This window comes from Pithys albifrons, chromosome 6, assembly GCF_047495875.1.
Source record: "Pithys albifrons albifrons isolate INPA30051 chromosome 6, PitAlb_v1, whole genome shotgun sequence".
NCBI lineage: Eukaryota > Metazoa > Chordata > Aves > Passeriformes > Thamnophilidae > Pithys > Pithys albifrons.
Window position 1 is genome coordinate 56,220,044 of NC_092463.1, and position 18,233 is coordinate 56,238,276.

Here is an 18,233-nt window from a genome sequence, read left to right on the forward strand (position 1 = left end):
TTTAGACATTTAACTGCTACTCACGGCTGGAAAAACCTTCTGGGGCTGAATGGACTAGGCATGGGAAATCTGTGCTCTCCACCCTCATCAGGTTCTTAGCTTGTCTTGTGCTTTACAATATCACAGGGATGATGGATAACTACCCCAGTAATCCAGACTGAAAAGCAGACGGACTTTCAAGTTAAAATTATACCACTGGAAGAAATGTCACATCAAAAGCTTCTGATAAGGTGGTAAACAAAGAGGCAATTTCCGAATTTTCTGGAGCAACGGAGAGCAGAATCTGGCTTTAACACACGGACCGTGCAAATTCTCTGCAGCCCTTCACAGTTGCCTCCAGCGGGTTAAAACGCTCCCCGACAGGCGCTTCTCCAGCTCGGTGACGGGAGAGCGGAGCGCAGCGATCGCAGCCGCGCAGCGACACCGCGCGGCCCCGCACACCCGAACCCCGCACACCGGCCCGGGCCACCGCGGCGGGATGCCCAGGGCAGGAGCCGACCATTCCCAGCTCCTTCCCTCGCCAGTGGCGAGGCCCCGTGCCCACTCCTCACCCTGCACCCGCCTGCCAAGGGAGCTGCCACCATTGGAAGTGTGGAAATTGTAACCAGACACGTCTCTGATAAGGGCATTCTTACTGGCATACGGGGTGAGCATGAAGCAGAAATTAAGCCAGGGAAATTCCACAATTTATATTATACATGAAATCAGATCAGATTATGACTGTGGACGCTACAGGGCTTAAACCTGTGAATCTGCTGGCAGGTTAATAGCTTCTCTATCTCCCCTCATGAGAGTGAAAACCTCTCTGCGTGGCTGAAAGACCACTTTTAAGTGCTCACTATCTTTATTACACAAGACACCATACCCGCTGGCCACCTTCCACAGCTCTCGTGTGCCTGGCACAAATTACAGAGCTGTGAGAGGCCCTTAAACTCCCTGCGAGTGCAGCTGTGCTTCATCCACCAGGTCAGCAGGCGGGACCCACCTCCCTGTGGCCTTTCTGCCCCAAAAGACACCACGTCCAGTAGCATCATTTGTGCTGAGCCTGAGCTGCAGCCACGCTGTGATGGGGCCAGTGCAAGCCATTTGCCAAGCCAGCAAGCCCAAAGCATCACAAAGTGACATTGTGCTGCAAAATCTGTGCTGCATCAGCGTGCAGAGGCGCTCAGAGCTGCAGGCACTGCCAAGGCAGGCTCTGACTTCAGCACGGTTTCACTGAAAACAGATGAGTGCAGTGTTGTCAACTTCAGCCAGCCAGAAACCCTCTCATGCACCCAAAAACACATCTGATAGAATTTAAAAAAAAACATTTCTAGGAAAACTTTGCTTTTACTTGGTGTGTCCAATCTGGTGCACTCAAGAGAATGGAAAACATCCCATTTTATAACCATAGGACCTCTAAACATCTCACACAATGCCTCAGGTCTGGCTTTTAGGCCAGCACTAAATATTAAGCCATATCATAAAACTGTGGGAATTGTCAGCACTGAACAGGCAGCACATTTACAGAGACAAATAACCCCATACAGGCAGACACAAATAACTCCCTTTCTTTGCTGGACAGCAGCCAGTTTATTGGCAAGTGCCTCTTCCAAGCTCTAGACTTGGTGCTGAGAGCCCAAACAGCCATCAGCCCAGAGCTACAGTTAGAGTATGTGAACACAACCAATAGAGCCAGAGCATTTAAAAAGGAGATGGCACATTTACTTGGCTGTGTGAAGAGTTCAAGGCTCTTCTCTGCATACACCAAGAGAGCTTGTTTTTCTTTGTTTACTCTCTTCAGGATTTGTGTCTGGCTATTTCAACATCCACTCCTGGAGGCTAGAGGAATGGGGAGTTATTATATATAGAAATCCTTAGCTAACTAAGAGTAAGAAGAAAACCTGAGTAATGGTTCTGAATGTTCAAAACACTGTCAATGAAGTAGAAAGGCTGCATTATGTTCCCACAAAAGATAAAAACTGCCTGGTAGCATAGATTGCTTGTTTGCTATACAAAAATAAAAACCAAACTGTTATAATATAAAGACTTGTCCTGAATATGTCACTTCTTTATCTATTGTAAATTGGCTTACACAACACACCTTTTATCTGTGTTTCATCTCTAGATGCATTAATTAAACCCAGTGAAAACACACCTTATCAGTGCCTCCCACTGGAGTAAAACCTCATTAGCAACATTCTGACAGTAACAGTCTACCTTTTCCAGGTACAGAGGAAGGCTGTAGGAAGGCTAAAGACCAAACAAGTGGGCCACCAAGCTGCAAATTGGTACAAGTAAACTCTAAGTAACCCTGAAAATGGACAGTTAGAAGATTACAATCTAGGCTTCCTATGTTGCAACTAGTTGCCAGAAGATCCCATTCTCTTATAGTCCACCTTCAAAGGACAGTTGGCAGGAGGCCTGACCATCTGGAGAAATTGCTCATAATGTTCTATGACATTGAAAAATAAAGCAAACAATCTGGCAAAATCTAAGGCTGCTATCATGCTAATTCCCATTTCTCCCCCCTTTTGTCTCTTGTGGAGCTGCATATGAGCTTCCAAAAACTTAGGGATCAAGCTGCAAGTTTGGCTTCTCCAGACAGGCCATCCCTAGCTACAGGTGGCCAGCTGGGAATTCTCAGCCAACTGGCTTCATTGCTTGATTTGCTCCAGGGACAGCCCCATCTGCTGCCTTTGGTGGGCAGCCTTACCCTGCCACAACAGCCTCATCTCCAGCTCACAGGGAGCACCCACCTGGGCTGGCAGCACGTCTGTGACTTCAGGCAGGTCCAGCACACAGCTCTGCCACATGCTGGGAGGCACAGAACAGACATTCATGGGTATGGTGCTCAACTGCTTGGACCTCCAACACTGCATGTGCATGGAGCTGAGATGTTGGACAGTTCAAGCAACTTAATTACAAGCTTGCACAATAATTAACTATCCAGTTGTTATTAACAGCCTTGGCCTCTCCTGCAGACTGATAAACTCAACATGGGAAAACACCAGCAATGCTCCTATCACTCACTTCCAGCTTCTCACTCCTGTTACACTTTTCTTTCCTCCTGGCTATCATCATTCTATGCAACACAAAATAGGAGACTTCACACATCACAAACCTAACTGCATTGTAGTCCAAACTGAAGGGTGTTGCTAGAAGCTTAAACAGTATGTTTGTAAGCAATTTAGATATGGAAAGGCACAATCTAATACTATGAAAAAGTAATCTAACACAGTAGTGCTTTTGCAAGAGTTCCATGAAATGGTGGTGTCATCTCAGGGAAGGGTTTGACCACGTAGACAGCAGAATTCAAACCAGCTCATACTGAAAGGTTGCTTTCCAAAGAAAGCATTCTGTTCACTGAATTGTAGATTTATGTCCTTCCCTGCTCACAGGTGAGCACAGGTTTACATTTCTGTTAACAGGGACCTGAACCTGTTAATACTTTGGAGTGCATCCATGAAACAGAAGTATATGAAAAAGATGCACTGACTAAAGTTTTCAGGTCTTTTGTTATTTTCATTGTTTCCTTCTTCCTCATTATCCCAGCCTCATGCTTTGAAGTTAATATATCCTCTATTGCTTGTAAATACTTTGAAAGGATTCTCCTGTTCTGTAAATAATTTACCTTCATGCAGAGAGAACAGCAGGCCACCTTTAACAGAGAATGTATACTAATTCTTCTAAATATATCAATAACAGTTTTACCATTTTAATACAGAGATAGATTCAAATAAAATCATTAAGTTGGGCTTCAAATGTTCACCACTGCTCTGTTGTTCTCAAGTGTGGGCAAAATCTAGACATGAACACAAAAATCTAAATAATCTTACTTTTGGGTCTGAAGTTTGCTATTTCAATTTCAGGTGTGTTTTGATTTGGAATTTTGATGTGCTTCAAAACAAAACTGAACTGCTGGCTGGAAAACACTCCAAAACAAACCAGAAGACTAAACAATCCCCTGAATAAACCTTATGAGTGAATCCTAAGTGTATTTTAAGGAACTGTTCCGCTCATTTTAGGCATGCTCTTCTGTGTACCACAAGCAAGTGTCATCACAAGGATTTTTTTCCCCCTGTAATATAGCATAAGAATGTGCTATATTAAAAGCAAGTATGACTTCAGACTGTGACCTGAGATGCAAATTTATATTTCCAAGTCAGTTTCCTGCCAGGTCCCACTAAATCAAAATAGACCTGAGAGAGGAGAGCCATGGTAAACAGAAAAGACATGCAGCACTTGAATGAAAAATGCAAAAGAGCTTCAAAAGAAAAAGGAGGGAACAGTAAGGCATCAATCTCTTGCTTTTCCCCAGGGTTTCTTTGCATCTCCTGATTTTATTGACACTATCATCTCTTTCTGTATTCTTAAAGCTCAGCTGTGGTGTGAGCCAGGTTCAGCAGTAATGTCAGTGCAGTCAACTAAACTAAACACTTCTAGCAGGATTGGCCTGGGGCCACTGATTTCAATGGGAGCTGCTGGATGCTCAGCATGACTGACAGTTAGGCTCTTTGTGGATCAAAAATCAGAATAATTTTGTTCCATCTGGCATTTTTCATGATCCCCACTGTGCCCAATATTGCAATCACAACACCTCGCTTTTCAAAAATCTCCGCTCAGCCAAAGGCATAAAAATTTAACAAGCAATTGAACAAGTAAAACAGTAGCAACAACAAAATTTTTGCATATTACCATTATTTAGTAAGCAGGGAAATTCTTAAACAAACTGACTTTATCAAAGAGTGAATACTTCAACTGCTCTTTGAGGTACTTCATTCTTAGCTCCCAGATCACTGGTAACTAGAAAATGTAGATGGGTGTCAAGCTGCTAAACTCTTTTCTAGGTCTCATGCTAAAGATTTGCTGGAGGGCAAACAATCTCTGAAGAGGACCTAGAGAAAGCAGAAAATAGCAGAGGTAGGTAAAGTGGAAAGAACATGCTTTGATAGATGGAAAAACTGAAGAGAGTGATACAAACGGCGCAAGACTAAAAGCTTTCAACACTGATGACACCCTCTGGCAGTAAAGTAAACATTGTGATTGAGGAAGTTTATCCTAATTTCTCTCAGATTTGCTGCATATTTCTTGAAATATGATAGAAGGTAAATGATGCTTTCCTCATCACACTCTCCAGTTCATGCATGAATTTTGAAATATTCTCTCTCATTGCCATTCAGGTGTTTCTTTCTAAGGTAAAAACCTCACATGATGCTCCACAAAACCTCATGTCATGCTCAACACAGAAGAGGGTCCATATCTTTTATTACCCTACCTGCCTTTATATTTTCAAGCTCTACACTTTCTTTTTAGGTGTAATCAAGTCAATAACACAGCAGTAGAGGTAAAGTAACCTAGTTTTCTTTCTTCAAATTCATTTGAATGCTCCTGAAAGCAACTCCTTGAAACCAAACAGTAAAAGATTGTATGCTTTTTTTGCTTTTAAGTTTATAGGGTGTTTCCAGAAGCATGAAGACCTCCTTCCCATACCACAGACAAACTGATATAACTAGCATAAGCATTGTGTCCCAAGAGTGTATAAACAAAGATTGGGTGTCAACACAGAAATGATCTTATTGTGGGCTTCCTTATTGCATATGAATATTGTACAACGCAGTGTGCACATTGCACACTCTTCTCTCATGTGTGAAGTTAACCTTTTAATGAGTTCTGAATTATTTGAAGCAAACTACAAGCCCTATCAAGGTCAGTGTTTGGTTAAAAAAAATGCAAATTGAGGATATTTCCAAGGTACAATGAAAATATTGAAAATTCAGAAATAGACAAAAGTGGGAAGAGTCTGGAAAAAGAAAACAATCTCCAGATGGAGGACAAGGGAATGCCAAGAGTCTTGAAGACATTTTATTTTAATCCCAATTCCCTAAACGTTGGATGTTGTTTATAACACAAAATTGCTTGTATTGTTTGTATGTTACTGCTTGATTTCTAAAGCAATGAAACAAGCTGTGGAAGCCACAGCAGGGTTCCCTTTTAAACATTAAATCAATACACTACATCTGTTGAAATCCTGGAGAGCCCAAGGCATCAATGCCAAATTCCAGAGTCTGTACTCAGCAGGAGCCATGTGGTAAACGTCTGCATTTCAGTTCAAAGTTTGGCCTATTCACTGTCATCCTCTAAAACTTCTTTGGAGGCTCCTCAGTCAAAGTGCTGGAACTGAGAGTTCTTCCCTCCCGCCTCCATCAACTCTTCCAGTAGAGGCTGTGAAGACCTTAAACCATATGGGGGAGGACAGTGAGGGGAACTGATCTGAGCTCATGGTTACTTCAAGACTTGATGAAGGCACCATCAAAGATAGTGTTTTAATGTTTGGGTGGGGTTTTTTTTCCAGAGAAGAGTTTTCCACATTTTCCTGTGTGCTGAAAGACGGGAAGTTCTCTGAGCTGACCAAATGTACCAACACAGCAAACTTCAATGAAGCTAAGAAGTCATGAAAAGCTACCAACACCCACGTAACAGATATGCCTAATGTTAAAAAAATTTTTAAAAAGTTAGGAATTTACTTTGCTAAACTCTCCAAATGCCTGAGGTCTGTCTGCCCTCCCACTGTTTATGCACACAGGAGTCAATTGAGTTGGGAAGAAAAACCCCACTAAAATAGCATGGGAGGTCTGTGCAACACTATGTTCAGTCCTGCATGACTCTGAGGCTGCTCCCACTACTGCCCACTCAGAACTCTCAGCAACACACTTGAGCCTATTCACTCCATATGTCTGCTTTGGTGCAGTTAAACTCTCAGGTTTGGGCTTCATGGTAAAATAAATATCCTGTCCTATCTGCAAATTGTCTGGGTGATTACACAGAGAAGGGTTAAAAGGGCATCCCTGGCTTCCTACCCTGACATGCAGCTGCTTTTCGGTGGACAGGATCTCCTGACATGCTGCAGCCTGCCTATCTACCTCAGTGTCTCTGTGTCCAGAATGGAAATGATTCCTGCTTGAGTGGGGGTGTTGAAAGAATCTATAGCTAGTCATTGCTCTGTTTGTGGAATTAACAGTAAAAACCACTTCAGAAGGAGTCCTTGCTTAATGACTGTGATGCGGTGCAAATTTTTTCTGAGGTGGTGATGATGACTGTCAGTAGCATTAAGCAGTGAGTACAAAATGCACATTCCTGCACTCTGGACCTTCAGTTTACAATGAGTGTATGACCCACCGTGTGGTTTATCAGACACCTCACATGACATTGTATTTTCTTACTCCATCATGGAGTCCTAAATCTGACCTTAAATGTCAAACAGGACACATTCTTCTTTCCTTTTCACTGCAATTGCCTCCTTTTCTGGCTACTCAGTTTCCTGGCTTTCCAGTCACAAAGACACATATGCAGGCATAAAGTACACAAACAGACTGCTCAGATATGTGTGTCTTGGGCTTTTGGCTCACCCACACAACTCTGCACAGGTGACCTGTTCATGAGTGATTTGCCTGCCTGGGACTGTAGGGGTGTTGCACCCAGAGCTTCTAAACTCTTTACAGCCAGCATACCTGAGGTATTACAGAGAAAAAATTGGCTCACAATTGAATCTAAATTAATTAATGGTTGTACCACCCTGGAGTTTTACTGCTTGACTCCAAGTGTTACCAACAGTAAATTTCATTCTAAGAGGCTACAAAACTGAAGATTACATGGGGTTGTGATGTGCAATTACTTAAATACAAGCTGTTACATATTTCTTTCACACTAGAAACATGTTACAATTTTCTAAAAGAAGTATAAACTTTTGGAAAAGTATACCTGGATATATGATTTTACTTCATTACATTTTAAATTAAAAAATCATCTGCATGTTCTAAAAGAGATGCTTTAGTTCAAATCAATTAAGATTTTGGCCTCTGATGACCTGCTTAAACAGGAACCTGAAATCTCTGGTTAGAGTTGCCTTTTCCAGTCTGATCTATGAACACAGGCTTTTTGTAATTTGGCTTGGTTTTGAACCTTCCTTTCCTAATTTTTTATATGTTTTATAGAAGTAGGCAAAGCGAATCTCCAAATTTGCAGCTGAAACCATGGAGATTTTGCTAAAATACCCCCCCCCCAAAAAAAAAAAAAAAGACAGAGAAATTAATAAACCCATAAACCATAATTTTGGCCAATATTCAGCTTGGACAGTCTCTTTGGCATTTCAGCATCCTCTGTTATCTGTTCTGAATGAAAGGATAAAAGGTTCACATCTCTCATGGCTTTTCACACCCACATATGGGAAACTGCTGAATTAAAAACTGAAATTCCTCCTTCCCTTCTAATGGGCTGCCATCCTTCCTCTGGCTGACACAGGGCCCCTGAGTGCTGCCCCTGAGGAGGGCATGGCTGGAGCACAATGGACACTGCTGTGTTTGACTCTTTTCTAGTGGGAAAAGCCACACTCCAGCCACTGCTGAGCTTTGCAACAAGACTTAGGTAAGGATCAGTTAATTGCCACTCACTGCTGTCCTGGAGGCTTACATGACATAAAAATCACTCTACTGTCAAACATTCACTTAACATATTGACACTGCATGGCAGGTGACAGGAGAGGACGTCTTATTTATTTCAGTCTTGACACTGAGTTATCTCTGGCCTTGCACAGTACAGGTGATAACCATAATACAGCAGGCAGCTGCTCACATCACAGGCACCAAATTCTCCTCATGTGCAGCAAGTGTCATGTAAAAATATCACTGCAATACTGAGCCTGAATTTGGGATTTTCACAGGATTTTTAGGCAGAGCTTGCTGCGAATGTTTTATTTTAAGGCAAATGTTGACACTGTGGGAAAAAAAGTTTGCTTATATGACCTCGTGAAGAAAATCAAATAAACTATTGTTATGGGTTTAGCCAGGTGGCCCTAAACTTAGGTTTAAAAGTTCAGCTAGGCCTAGGATTGTCAGCTGATTTAAGCTGGGCTGAGCTAGCTAACATCTGACTTCTTCCAGCCAATAATATTGTATTCCATACCATACTACATCATCTCAAAGGGTGTAAAATCCAGTGTGTGGGAGTGGCTTGCTTAGTTCCATCATGGCTGCACTAAGAGGAAGAAGTCTAGGAGCTCCTCTACTACGCTGGGCCCTGCTCCTGTTGCCTGTGCTTGCATTTTGTTTGCATTCAGGGAAGTAGAAATATTTTATTATTATACTTTCTTGCTGAGTGTCTTTTGGAGTGCTTATGAATTTAGAGTAATGGGCTTTGTATTAACTGGAGAGTGGGAAGTTATTCCTTGTTATATATAACTTGTGTAAGTGTGTGTTATATTGTAGTTTCCTCTTAATTTTCTCTTTTCTGTATAAATACATGTAGTTAGTTTCAGCATAAACCTGGTTTGAAAGTTTTTCTTTCCTCTCCCTCTTCTTTTCCCCTTAGCTGGTTGGGGGGAGGAGGAACCCTTTTCACTCTGTCTTGGACAGTTGGCGTTTTGCCAGCTCAACCCAGGACAACTATAATTCTTAGATATTCCAATTGGAAACATTTCCATCATATCTCCTAGCAATGGTGATCCCACTATCTTCCCTAACTTCCACTGCCCAGGTGCCTGCTCACAGTGCACAAGAGCAACTGCCCCACAGCCATCATTGGTTATGACACACTGCTCTTTATGTCAACTGACAGAGCAGGAGACAGGAGTCCCCAGCTCACTCTGATAAGGAATATGTCAGAAAAAAACACATAGGAAATATTTTCCCTTTAGGATAATTAGCTATTTTATGACAAAATTAACTTTTTTTTTACACAAGTTTAATTTAGCAATGCCAAATTTCTACTTGAAAAAAAACCCCAACAAACAAAGCAGGAAAAGGAATTCTACATTGATGTGTAGCAGTACCAATTCAGCCACAATGAAACTGCATCTGCCTTAAGATACAACCTGAACTACTCACTTCCATGGAATTATGAGTGCCTGCATGAAGGCAGAATTTGGTTTTCAAGTCAGCATTTCACAACATTAGGGGTTTTTAGTGTAAAATAATGCCTAATCTACCTCTACTTTCTATAGCATAGTTTACTCAGTATGAACAAATACACAGTGCATGACAAAGATACACACACAAATATGCTTAGCACTATTCAGTTCTTAGTCCTCTGCTATATTCTCATCTAATGCCATGTCTATATTTAACAGGAACCTGTGAATAAGCACTACATTAAGACCAAAGATGCCCAGCTGGTACCTGGAGGCTGCACCCTCAATCAGTTCTTGTCCTTCTCCTCTTCCTCCTTCTCTTACTGCTCACAATGTCAGTCTTTGTTATCCAAACTGAAATCAAAGATGTGGCTGCTTCTAAAGGCAAAGCTCTGCCTTTGTACTCCTAATGCAGGGAACTGAAGAGATGATTCACCTGTGTGTTTCACACAGGTGTGTTTGATGAGGGGATAGAGTGCATTCAAAGTAACAAAGTCTTCCCAAAACAAACACCATAATCAGCCAAATAACTCAATCTGGCAGAAGACAACCAGAATTTTACAAGGTGCATCCATGTACATTCTTGATACGTTTTTTAACATTTTAAAATATGCACATTCTTAATTGAAGATGTAACTTCCAAAACTCATGCTGAAATCTATTGCTTGTTATTAAAGAGAACCAGTGCCCAAGGACTGTGCTTATTGGACTTTTCTCTGGTGACATCAAGCCAGTGTAACTTATACTCAGTCTTGTAACCTTTGTGCCTTGAATACCAAGAAAAGGGTGGGTGGCTTTTTTGGCAGAGCAGACTGGTAAACCTATCATGCAAATATTTTGACTGCTTAGTCACTGCAGCTCCTATTCTAGTGAATTGTCTAGAGACTGACTCCTGTGTCTTGGCAGGTGGAGAGAAGAAGGAACTGAGAATAGAAAAAAAATAGAATGCTTACCAGTAATAGGAATTAAAAATGCTTTGGGATGAAAAGCAGTACATGAACCTAAATATTATTAAATAATTGAAGCTCTCCAAGTGGGGGAATTGTGGAATAACAGCAGGGATTTTTGTGGTCTGTCCGACTATTAAGATTGTTTTGCTTATATCTGAGCATTTGTTCAAGAGTCATGAAAAACCAGCCAACACAGTAACCAACAAAACCAGTAAGAACTGTTGATAAGACTGTAGGCACAAGCGTGGGAGTTCTACCTCAAGTACAAAGCTATTTCAGGTCAAACATACTGTAAAATACACAGGAAATAAACACTCATGCACCAAGGGATTAAATTCTGACCTCACATTAGGGCCAGGTCCTAAAAACTCCACCAGTAGTACACCCTGAAGCACATCACTGTGAATGTCATTGGAATATCGGTAAAGAGATTACCTTCACTGCAGTACCTGCCACGGGGGAACAAAACAAGTACAACACCAGCAATTCCTTCAGACACCTGTAAAACATCAACAATGCTTAGAGCCAAAATTCACAAATCCTCTAGTAGAGAATGCTTTGAGCAATAAAGAAAGTGCAGTTGTGAAGAAATACTGTTGCACAAACTTCAGTTGTACTGGACTGCAACATTAATGGCTGCAAAGAATACAACAGGATTTTGCTTTGGGGATTTTATTAAAGCATTTGCTGCAGCAGCTCCCTGTTGTACTCAGTTCAAAGTGCCTCAGACATAAGCAGTCACAGGATGGAAAATTGGCAAAAGGTCTATAAAAAAAGGATAATTATCGGCAGTGAAGTGTTAGAGGAGGGGAAAGTACAATGGAGCACCTCAGGGACTGCTAGCACCTGTCTCATTTAGAAAATCTAAATAAATTTAATAGAAGTACAAAGCAGGAAAAGGGCCAGTTAAAGGAAGGGGCACTCCCTGGCCATGTGGAGTACTACATCTAAACGCTTACCAGAAAATTTGCTCAATTCTGTGTTTCTCCAGAGCATATGGAACATCAGAACTAAATTTTACTTGATGGTGTGTCCACTGTCAGGTCTTATGTACTGCCACAAAAGAGGATGGATTTGGAGGCAGATGAAAGTCTGTGTGTCTGAAGGAAATAATCTACACCACGGATAATGAATGTGACAGAAAATGCCAGTATTTGGGAGAGGTACTAGAGTAAAAGTCTTTGACTGCAGAGAGCAAGTCACCCAATACATTTTGCAGATATCAATATCTGTCATTTTCTGAGTTGAGACCCTAAGTAGGGGTATTTAGAAAGTTGTATTTGATTTGAGTAAGGAGTAAGGAATGGTAGAAAACCTCATCTGCTTTGTTACAGAAGAAAGATTTTTCTAATTCTTCTCCATTAAACAGAAGCATACTATCATCACTTTGCTATAACTGGCTTTTACACAGTTACAGGGTATGAAGGAGAAATCTTAAAAGTTCTTTTGAATTTTATTATATAGGATTTCCTAGGGACACCAAACTTCTACATAAAAATTACTGTCCCTATGCTAGATGTCAGACAGTCCAAGAAATATGAATAATAGTGTTCCTTGACACTCTGATGTTAGAGCTGTTGATTACTACTGTAGCTAAAGTTCTTCTCAATCATAGAACCATTTAGGTTGGAAAAGATCCCTAAGATCATCAAATCCAACTACTGACTCAGCATTGCTGAGTCCACCACTAAACCACGTCCCTAAGCAACACGTCTACATGTCTTTTAAATACCTCCTGGAACAGTGACTCCACTGCTTCCCTGGACAGCCTGTTCCAATGCTTGCCAACCCTTTTAGTGAAGAAATTTCCCTAATATCCAATCTAAACCTTCTCTGACACAAGCTGAGGCCATTTCTCCTTGTGCTATCTCTCATTACTTGTGAAGAGAGACCAACACCCACCTTGCTATGACCTCCTTTCAGGTAGTTGTAGAGAGTGACAAGGTCTCTCTTGAGCCTCCTTTCCTCCAGAGTAAACATCTCCAGTTCTCTCAGCTGCTCTTTGTAGGACTTGTCCTCCAGACCCTTCACCAGCCCTTCTCTGGACACTCTCTAGCAGCAAAATGTCTTTCTTGTAGTGAAGGGCCTAAACCTGAACACAGGACTTGAGATGTGACGGCAGATGGAGGGGGGGGAAACCCAACAACTGGAGGCTGCTCGTGCAAAAACCAGCAAGTGCAAATATTAATGTGAAAAACATTTTCTGAACCCTCTGCCCATCCCGTTTGGATACCTCTTTAGGTATACCTACTTTCCAAAATATAAGTGTTGATGCAAGATGACTCATCATTCAGCTCTTGGTACAAATGGATTCGATGGCTCGCACAGAGAAATCATCACACCACCTTCAGAAGTAAGAAATTCTGACTAGGAGAGTAAAATTGCTTTCTTTAACAGTCATGAGCTGTAAGGAGCATAGGGTTCACTATCAGCACATAGAAAACACTCACTGATGTGGAACAGATAACCACAAAAATTGGCTTCCTGTCAAAATATTTGACCAAATCCTTAATTTTAAATATGTAATGCACTAATTTCAAGAGCCTACTTTGATTTACAGGTGACACATTCCTAAGGAAGAATCAGCTTACTGTCAAAGCAGTCTACAACAGAACTAATCATCCTCAGAGCAAAAAAACAAGGAAAATTACTGTAAATGAGAAATGAATTTGCCTCATTTCTCCCTTTCATGAATAAATAAATTATTTCTTGCAATCATATTTACCACACTTAATTACTTTTCCTCTATTTACATTCCATCCCATTTCATCTCATTTCGTTTCATTACCAGTAAAATTTATGCAAATGTCTCCACTGCCAGTGTGTATGTGTGTGCTGGAGCTGTGGGAACCTGCAGCTGTATCTGGCTATTGGTGGCCCCTGGTGCTGGGATGTGGCAGAGCTCCTGTGCTGTAATGACTGTCCTCACCTTTCCTTCTCACATGCAGTCCTTAGCCAGGACCCAGCTACAAGACCTCAAAATACTTCTTTGGGAAAGAGGTACCAGACCAAAATGTGCAGATGATGCTCTTTTAGTTAACACTTGTTCTAGTTTACAAATGGCTTTCTGATGCCTGAAGATCGATACTGTTGTGCTAAAGGTTCCTTTTCAGTAACACAAAGACACACTGAAGACAAAACATACCGCAGCTTGCTCCAGGCTGGGTTACAAAGGGAAACTCTAACAGAGCCTCTCAAGCCTGTTGGGTTCCCGTGATGCGACCCTCTTTGGAACTCTTCCAGAAGCTCTGGAACTCCTCTGTGACCTCCCAGCACAAGCAGGAGCTGTTCTTGTCAAACCTTCTGTCTCCGTGGCTATCGGCTGGTTCTCTGCCTTTCTCAGCCCTGAAAATGAAGGCAAGGACCCAGTATCCTGGGAAGGTTTGAGGAATCTGATAGAAAAAAACTGATCGGGGCGGGGAATGTCACATCAGGGAGCTATTTTTCCTGCTGTTTTGGCCAGCCTGTCCTGTGCAGCTGTCGCCGCCGCCCCCCGCGCTGGCCGGACAGGGCGGGCACAGCCCACCCCGAGGTGCCGCACAACCCCTGCTCAGGGTGCCGCCCGCGGGAGGGTTTCCTGCCGGGCACTGTGAAACGGAGCGCTCCGGGTTCAGGGAGATGGCCTGGGACAATTTTATCCCTCTGGTGGAAGCGCAGGAGGACGCGGCGCCCGCACCGCCGCCAGGGGGCGGCAGAGACCGCCCGCCCGGGCGGCCCCGCGAGGCGGCGGTCCCGACAGGCGCTCTGTCGCGACTGGTGCACGCCAGCAGCCGGCACACGGCAGCCGAGCCACAGCAGTGCTGGCGCCAGAGCCACAGAGTGACCTGCGCTGGAAGGGACATCACGCAGATGCAGCGCCTCTGCCCTCTGCGGGGGCACCTCCCGCTGGCCCGGGCTGGCCTCGAACACTGCCAGGGATGGGGCAGCCACAGCTGCTCTGGCAGCCTGGTCCGGTGCCTCCCCACCCTCACAGCGAGGAGTTCCCCCCAGGATTTAACCTAACGCTGCCGGTGCTGAGGAACGCGGTGCTGGCCACATGTACACAGTCGGTGACCACACAGGAGCCTGGCAGCGGCTGCAGGCGGGAGACACAGGACTCTGGCAGGGATCTGAAATTAGAGGGGCAGTGCTGCACCCAGCCTTCTACAGCAGGCGCTGCTCAAGGCATCGGTAGTACCGGGACAGCGACCGAGTTAAAGCTCCCACATCTCCTGGGAAGGCAGTTCCCACACACATCTGCAAGGAATATATTTTAACAAATCAGTGAAATTCCTCTGAGCAGAAAGTCAGAAGTATCTCTTGTCTAGTGGCATTAGAAGTGGCTGGAGAACAGCAGCAACCAGAACTGCTGCCTTCTGCCCTAGGAGATGTGCCAGTGGCACTCACACTGGTGTGGGGCTGTGTAGGGACTTTCCCTGGGCCTGGCTGGGACACAAGTGGAGAATTAGTGGGAGTAAGGTACATGTGGAGTCATTCCAGTATAGTTTAGAATGTGCAACTAAAAACATTTTATATACTTTGAAACACAAACCTCAGAATGGATATGCTAATTCCACAGTGACAGGAGGATTATGGATTGGACCCAACCACCACTAGAATCCCAGTGACCACACTGGGCTTTGGAGTAGGCTTGGAAGAGGTCAATATCATCTAGAAGTCATGGAGTGACATCATTCTCTCTGACACTGAGTGAGCTTATTCTGACACCTGGAATGCAACAGATCACTGCCTATCTTTAACCCAGACTAAGCTAGGCTGAAGAAACATCAATAAAACAACAAGAGGAGCATCAGCATATTGCAGAAGGAGATAAACAGGGCAGAATAGAGTTAGGTAGGATGAAGGTCCAGGTCAAACAAGTGGAAGGGAAGAAGGGAAAAATCCTCCCACTCTGCCTATACCTGTTAGGAAGGAGATTCTATTACTGTGGGTCTAAATCTTAGCCCAACCAGCGGGAGCAGCTGTTCAAATTGGAAGTAGCTCTAATGATGGAGACCTGCAGAAATATTACTTCTACATAAAACAGTGGCAGCAGAGGTACTGATGAAATGTGAAATAAGAAAATCAGCAGTGGGATTCTCTTTCCAGGGAAAAGGACTTATAAGTTACATTGCCATGTTTTATCACTATATGAATGTACTTGGCCAACACTAACTGGAAAAGTAAAAATACCTATGCAAGAATAGTTAAACAACATAGCATACACCCCACTCAGCAAAAGATTGTTCCAAAGGAGTAATGTTATTAGCAATATCCCTTTCTTTCCCATTTTTTTCTCTTTGTGGATTCTTCACTTTCGTTTTATGATTATACCCAAATCACAGAAACAGCATTATATTGTGCTGAACAGACAAACAACTGTTCATTCCCTGAATGTCCACCCCTTTCACACACACAGCTCTCCTAGGCTCTGTCACATTGCTCTTCACACAGCCAAATCTGTCCTCAGTTTCTTGCTGTACTATGCAAAGTACAGACAGGTAAGGGCAGCAGAGGGAATTTCTGAGAACAGAAGGGCAAGGCAGAATAGCAAACATCCTCTGTGCCCCTTTTGATCACTGTTGCTCCCTGCCACTGTATCTCATCTCTAGAGAGGTTTCCACCACCTTAAGAAAATAGGACTCACAATCACATGGCTATAAGCAAGAATGCTGCTCCATGACTGTCCCATCACTATACTCTACTCTCCACCACTCATGACAGCCACTCTCTGTGTATTACCATCCCACACCTTCTTACTTCTTACCACACCAAGATCCTTGTGCTTCTCAGTTCACCTAATATTTCAAGTCAGGAATCCTTTCCTCCCAAAATTCATACTGCCCACAGTACTCCCAGCCCATTTGGCTATTTTCTCTCCCAGATACCCTGGCCTACTCATGCCCTGCATTCCCACCTGGAAATGCAGGTCCTAGTGTTGTCTTGGACACTGCAGGCCATGGAAGCTGCTTGCCGTTGGAACAAGTCAGTGCATGTCACCTGATCTTCAGTAACAGGAGGTGGCTAACCTCTCTGTGGGGAGGTAATCTTGGGTTTGTCACAACATGCCACATGGACAGACCCTGTGGCACATCTGTCTTAGAATTTGTCATAGCTGACATTTTGTCTATTTACAGTTTAAATGTAATGTTGACTAAATCTCCTTTTTTTTTTTCCAAACCTGAAATTGGAAGAAGCAACATCATACATGCATACTTGTACAGCCTGGCAAACTACCTGTGGGACTTAATCACTTCAGCCTTCTCCAACCTACGGGGAAATTGGAGCATTCACCAGTCCAAACACATGATTACGAGATCCACTCTTTAACAAGAAAATGTTACAATCATGTGGGTAGGATCTTTTAACAAATTCCCCCTTCAAATCAGTTCAGATCTTCTCTCTTGAGGAGTGAAATATTAGTGAAGGGGAAATGATTGAGGAAGTCCCTGGGTTTGAGATTTCCTTCTTGCCTCCACTATCTCCATTGGTCCTATGGAAACAGTGACAAAATCTGCATCAACTTTCCAGTTCCTGTAATCTCTAAATCAGCCAGAACTCCCCTTGACCTTGGTGGGAGGTTTTCATGATTAAAGCCAGCAGAAGAGACAGGAGTGAAAAATAGCATGCAAGAGTCTTTCTTTTCTTTCTCATTTTTTTGAAGAAAAAAAAGTATTTCTAGCAATGAGAAGCCTTTTCTGCTCCTAAGGGCAAACTTTGAAAGTGAAATAACAGTTACAAACCTATATCTATTATTTGTTAACAGATTTCACACAAGTAACTTGCTCAAATCACTTTGAAAACATTTCCTTTAATATAGGAACACAGGAGATAGATTAAAAGCATGCAAGTCTCCTGCTGAATGCCAGAGGCTCTGGAACACTGAACTCAGCACTTTGTAAAATTATCTCCCTTCAAACGAATTTTCTACTGTATTGATTGAAAAGGAAAAGGGAGGCAGGAGCCAAATAATGCTAGAGAGAATTGAAGTCAATTCCATTACACAACCGTATTCATCCTTCATCCTGCTCACCCCACCCTCCACCCATCACACAGGCTCAGGTTTCAAACAGTCAGCCACACCTGGCTCCATGCTGGACACCAGCTATGGAATATTCTGCAGCATCATGGGAAGAGGTCACTGAAGGGCAATATGCCCCACAGGAACAGCAGTGGGAGTCACTGCCTCACTGCCAGTTGGCCAGCACCAGCGTGTCCAGGCTGGTTGTGGAGCTCTGAGGGCAGCACTGGGGAAGGGAATGGCACCTCTGACTTCAGGGCCCAAGGCTAGGACTGTCCACTCGACACCTCCCAGCTCGAGCAAGTCTGCCACTGGGAAACTGGTTGCATAAAGGATACTTGGAAACCCAGAGCCAGTACACTTTAAAACATACCTGCTCTATTTCTGCATCCTCATTCTC